The 6307-nt window shown below is 35.5% G+C and overlaps 1 pseudogene across 1 annotated transcript; it reads left to right on the forward strand.

Annotated features, from left to right (window-relative positions):
* LOC311365261 lies at positions 1–1652 on the forward strand (annotated as a pseudogene). The gene is made up of 3 exons: positions 1–102; positions 339–491; positions 1297–1652. The product of its transcript is annotated as an uncharacterized misc_RNA (transcript).
* The last annotated feature ends 4655 nt before the right edge of the window (positions 1653–6307 follow it).

Consider the following 6307-nt stretch of genomic DNA (forward strand, 5'->3'; position numbering starts at 1 on the left):
ATGGACAGGACATTTGCGTTAAGAAAACAAGAAGTCATCTGTGAAGCTCCAATGATCAGCAATGTACAAGAGAGATGGCCAGCTCTTTTTGATGCAATGGAGGTAATATAAAAAATGATGCCCTGACTAGTTTTGTCATGGATTATGTGTTCATGTGTACAAGTAATGGCTCGACTTCATTAGCATGTGTTTCCAGGTATTCCATAGCAGAGCCCAGACGATTAACCATGCACGTTGCACACCATGATATGGCGGGCAGGTGTAGTTTTGATGTTAGAAATGTCTTCTAAAATCTGTTGGCTGTGCCGTTATTTAAAAATAATTTAATGTTGTTTCAGATAAACACGGAGTTCAAGAGGATCACAACGATGCCTCTACAATCCAGGTTTCTGTCGCAGCTTGACCTTCTCTCCGAAAGTCTGCTGAGAGTGTTTGCAAAGCGAACAGGGGAGCCGGGCAAAAAGCTGAAAGACATAGCTGCCATGATGCCTGTAAGAACTTTTAACTCTAAATTGTTTAACTATAAAGTGTATATGAATTGCATTAGGTCAGTAAAAGATTTATATGCATTCATTGCAAAGCTCAACTCCCTTTACCTGTGAGTACTGATTCCACTGAAAGGACCCAGTCATGTTTATCATGCATTCACTGTCCCACTGTGAGAAATGTTTCTTTTTTTTAATATAATCTCTGGAGATGATATATCCATAAAGGTCAGGTACAAATGGGTAATTTTAGTGTTGTTTTGTAGATACTATCTTTGACCCAGTGATTCTACTTGGACTGTTTAGGTCCATTTACCCTCTTTATCACCTTGGCAAAGTGATTCCAGTGCTGAGATTAAAACAAATGGTCTAAATAGTCCACTTATTTTCCATAGCCCCCCATTATGAATGTGAAAAACCACCTACTTTGACCCCTCTGCCACAGAGCAAAAAAATATTGTTTCTCTTGCATTAGGGATTACACCAGTGTGAAAACACTTCACATTTGTGAATTTAGTCAAAGAAGGAAAATTCCACCATCTTCCTACACTGCACTGACCCTCATCTGACAAGGGCGGAAATTGGGACTGTGATAGAGCCCTGGATAAAGTCCAGGTTACTGATATCAGGAATTCATCCAGGAACATGAAAACAACTTCCAGAAAAAATGAGGATGAGAATTCAATCTTTACCTTAGTTTGTAAAGCTTCTTTGGCTGTAATAATCTGCTGCTTACATGAGTTTAAATAAACTATAGCATTAGAATTGCTAAATCTGATCTTTTTTTGATTGTTTTTTTGTTTATTTTCAGGACATGACTGAAGCCACTGCACTGAGTGCCATCGAGCAAACGACAGTGGGAATCTACATCACCAGAGAGACGCCAGGCAATGACTTTCCTGATGTTGGCATCATCGTCGAGGGTGTGGTGGTTCTGCAAGATCTGGATAATGTGGCCCTTGCCACAGCCTTGCTGTTTGGACTTTTTTACTCTTTGAATATGAGGTATCCGTCACAGCTCCGCTTCACTTTCGAAGTGATTCAAAAGGTGATAATGGAGTTGGATGCGACTCAGCTTTCGAGGAAAGCCCAAAACTTAAAGACAAAACTGCTCCAGTAAGGAGAGCCCACTGTTGTTGTGCACGTGAGGCGGTTAGCTCCAGTTAGGAGGACATCAAAAGCTCACACTTGCTCTCCTGCATTTTGGAGGTTTTCCAGGTGAACTATCAGCAACCCAAAACAAATCATGGCATCCATTGTTAAGTCCACCAACAAAAAAGAAAGTGTCAGTCAGTTGATACTGCTCCTTCACCAAGTGTTTATTCCTTAACTGCCACATGGATGGGGCCTGTTTTTCCCCTCTTCATCTCCTCAATAAGTACTCTGGCAGCATTCTTCAGTTATGTTTGTATTTTTCTATACAGGTGAAGAGATCAGCGACATGTTTCACTTTCAATTCAGTTGGAAAAATGTTTTTTTTTTTCTTTTTTCTTCGTGTACAGGCCCTACCTGTGAAACCAAAGATGTGTTTAGGTTAGATGGTTTTAGGCTAGTGTGTAATTTATGAAACTTTAACCTTGTGTAGATTATTTCAAGTTCAACTGCTGTTCTAATTCCTACAACAGTATTGCATTAGATATTGACACAGTTCCATAATCTTATGTGCAGGGTGAATTCATGGCCTGACTGAAGGCAGTGTAACAGTTTTGAAATATTTACCTTTTGCTTGTATAAGTGACACTTAAACTTAAACCTTGAATCTTAGTTGATGACCAGATTCTGTTTTTTTCCACATGGCATCTTTCAGATTATTGGAGACAAAACACAGGTATTTATGTTATTGCACTTTTTGTATTTGGAGGTCAGTGTTGGAATTTTTTTATACTCGCTGTATTGCTGTTTAGCTCTTGAATAAAGGTTTTGACAGGCAACTGTTCATTTTTATTTTCAATTGCGGTAAAAATTGGTAATGTTAATTTTTAGGAAAGTTAATAGAAAGGTATTAATTAGACATTAAAATAATTTATTGCTGGAATGGCAATGGTAACTAAAGGTTTGCATTTCAAATCAGTTCTATAGTTACATCAAATTGTTTATAGTTAGAATTGTTATTTGAATTAATTTTGACAATAGAGACCTTGAACATAATGTTTGTATTTTCTTTGAAGATGGTTGCCTGTAAACTTTTTCAAAAGAAAAGGTCTAATTTTAATTCTAAGTCGATAAAAACACTGAAAAACTGACATTACTTGTTCACTGTTTTGTATTACTGTAGAACAGTAATGTCAGCTCAATTCTTTACCTACTGTCACTGCAGTTAAATTAGACATTTTATTTTGAAAGGTTACCAGTGGTTACAGGCAACCATCTTCAGAGAACAATACAAAAATGTGTAATAATATAATACTAACATGTAATATGAAAATAACGTGTAGTATTTAAGTGACCAAATAGTATTGGACTAAAAGTTATTGAATAGTGTTGAAATAAAATGCTAAAATTGCAAAGAATTAAAATGTTCAAATTACTTTACTATAACACATTTCAATCACATTGTATCAACACAAAATACACAGGTTTATTGAACATGAATAACTTGTGTTAATTTAACTCAATTGTTTAAATTGCTGCCAAAGTAAAACATCTGTGTGCAACCAATGTCCACTATTGAATTAAGTTAATCCAACAGGTTCCTTTTTTCAGTGTACAGTGCACCCTCTAGTTATGGATATGTATAAACCACAAATGCAACAAGGGCTAAATGATTTGTATTATGGATACTCCGATTTTTTTAATCGTTTTTGTTTATAGATTTTTCGTGCTTTTCATTTTGTTTGGTATTTTTGATACGTTTGATTTGTATTGATATGTTTGAAGTAAATGTAGGCCTAATCAAATCAATTCTATTAAATGCTATGCATTTTGAATGGGAGCGTTTCTTATTTCGTTCTGGACTAAACGAAATGTAAACCCATGCGTGTATTTATATATATATATATATATATATATATATATATATATATATATACACAAGTCAAGTATACAGTACATATTTGTAGATACACATACAGTATAGTGACAAAATGAAAGCAGGTATGAGTAGAATGAGTCCTAGAAAGAAAAGGTAAGATAGATCAGAAACAAGAGCAGGATGTTTTATAATGCGTAACTAAAGATGATTTGAAGATATGGAAAGAAATGATAGACCTAAGTGAGGAAGGAAGGTTGTTCCACTCTGATGGAGCTTTGAATTTGAACGCCCGACGACCAATTTCTTTTTTGATTTTAGGTGTGACTAGAAACAGGTGATCCATGTGCCGTAGACTGTATTGAGAAGTAAAAGGAATTAAGAGTTGTTTCAAATATGAAGGGAAATTAAAATAGATGCATTTGAAAGTAAGTATTGACCAATGGAGTTGCCTTCTGGACTTAGGAGCAGGCCAGTTCAGGGATTCATACATTAGGCAGTGATGGGTTCTAAAAGGACATCTGAGCACAAATCTACAAAGACTATTATATAGCACATTAAGAGGACGGAGATTTGTTTCAGTGGTGTTACCATAGATAACATCAGCATAATCCAATATTGGGAATAGTAATTGCATTATAAGTCTTTTCCGGACTTCTTGAGAGAAGCAGTCAACAGAACGATAGAGTGATTTCAGACAGCCAAATATTTTCTTGGTGATTGAGTTTATATGAGGTTTAAAGGATAGCTGAGGCCTCAATCAAGCCAGAGGCCTAAATATTTAAATTCTTCAATTTTATCTATTGTTGTTCCATCAAGAAGATTAACAGACCAGTTACTTAATAACAAAGGATCAGGTCGAGTGCAAAACAACATACTATATGATTTTTTTCTTATTCAGCAGAAGCTTATTTGAAGAGAACCATATTTGAGCCAGATTGAAATCAGATTGTAGAGAATATTGAATGTGTCAGAGCTGGAAAAGTATAATACAGTGTCATCTGCATATAAATGAATTTCGCAGTCAGAACAGATTTGAGGAAGATCATTAATAAAAATTGAGAACAAAAGAGGACCTAAGGATGAGCCTTGTGGAACACCTTTATCAATGATCTTGAACTCTGAATGACTTCCCTGAAAGGAGACACACTGACTTCTAAAATGAAGAAATGAGTTAAAAAATAAAAGAGAGTTAGTAGAAAGACCAATAGCATACAATTTATCTAGTAGAAGATAATGATCAACCATATCAAATGCTTTTGAAAGGTCAATAAATATAGCACCTGTAGGCATATTGCTATCAGCAGCTGACAGTATATCATTTGTGAATTTTAGAAGAGCAGTGGTGGTTGAGTAATTAGGTCGAAAACCTGATTGGTGTGGCGATAATATGTTATGGTCAGCAAGGTATTTAGATAATTGATTAAATATTCGGTTTTTTTTATACTATTCTATATTCTATTTTTTATACTATTCTATATTCTATACTATACTATTTATACTATTCATTTTTGCTATACTATTGATGATTGAGATTGGTCTATAATTATTGGTGTCTGAGGTGTCACCTCCATTATGAAGAGGGGTTACTCTAGCACTTTTCCATGATGAGGGTGTTTCACAAGTTGCGAAAGATAAATTAAATAAGTCAGCCAGTGGAAATGACAAAACATGAGAAGTTTAAAGAACTTAATTTCCAGACCATCTGGACCAGCACTGCATTCAGAGCTTAGGCTATCAATAACCCGCTGAACATCTATTGGAAAGATGGTTTTGAAGCAAAAGGAGCTGCTACACATAATCTGATTCGAGGTAAGACCAGAGTAAGTGTAACCAGATGGAGAGCTGTCAATTGAAGAGAAGTGCTGGCTGAATGCCTCTGCAATTAATAAAGGTTCACTCACAGTTTGATTGTTTAGTCTAATATGCGTTGTAGGGCTTTTTGTGGATTTATTGGTTATACAATTGATTCTCTTCCAAAATTTCTTCGGGTTTTTAAAGTCAGTTGATAAGCAGTCTTTATAGTAGTTTGCTTTAGCATTTCTTGTGTTGGTTTTACATTTATTCCTTAACTCCTTATAAGCATTCCAGTCAGCAGCATCCTTTGTTTTACGGTATTTATTCCAGGCCTTGTCTCTTTGTTTGAATAAGTGTATGAGATCTCCCTTGATCCAAGGTAGATGTCGACCCTTGACCTTAATTGAAATAAAAGGAGCATGCTTGTTAATTATCTCGACAAACTCGGTATAGAAGAAATTCCACGCATCTTCAACAGATGGAATTAATTTAAATCTCTCCCAGTTTATGTTTATTATATCCTGAATGAAATGTTCAGGGTTAATTTTGTTAAATTGTCTTACTTTAATCAATTTAGGAGGAAGACGAGGCACTTTGATTTTCCAAATACAAAAAACCATAGAGTGGTCACTAAAAGAGTCAGGTAAGACCCCAGATTGTAAAATTCTACCAGGATGGGAAACTAAAATCCAGTCAAGCAAAGAGGAAGAGCTGGGACCGACTCTAGTGGGTTCAGTTATGAGTTGAGTTAGATTTATGCTGTTGAAGAGGTTCCGATCTTTTTGAGAGGAGCGATCCAGCCAATTAGAATTTAAGTCACCTAATATGATTTTTTCACTGGTACAGTCTAAAGAATTAATGGTAGACAGGATACAATCAGTAGTTTCTGCTGAAGCAGATGGAGGTTTATAAATATTTCCAATGATTAGTCGTTTATTTTCATGAAAAATTATTTTAACGAAAAGGCATTCAAAATGCTGGGGATTCTCATTTGGAAGAACAAGTTCTGCAGTCAAATTTGAGGATACATATGTTAGGCGGCCCCCACCTCTTGAGC

This window comes from Micromesistius poutassou (genome assembly GCF_964030765.1).
Source record: "Micromesistius poutassou genome assembly, chromosome: 20".
Classification (NCBI taxonomy): Eukaryota; Metazoa; Chordata; class Actinopteri; order Gadiformes; family Gadidae; genus Micromesistius; species Micromesistius poutassou.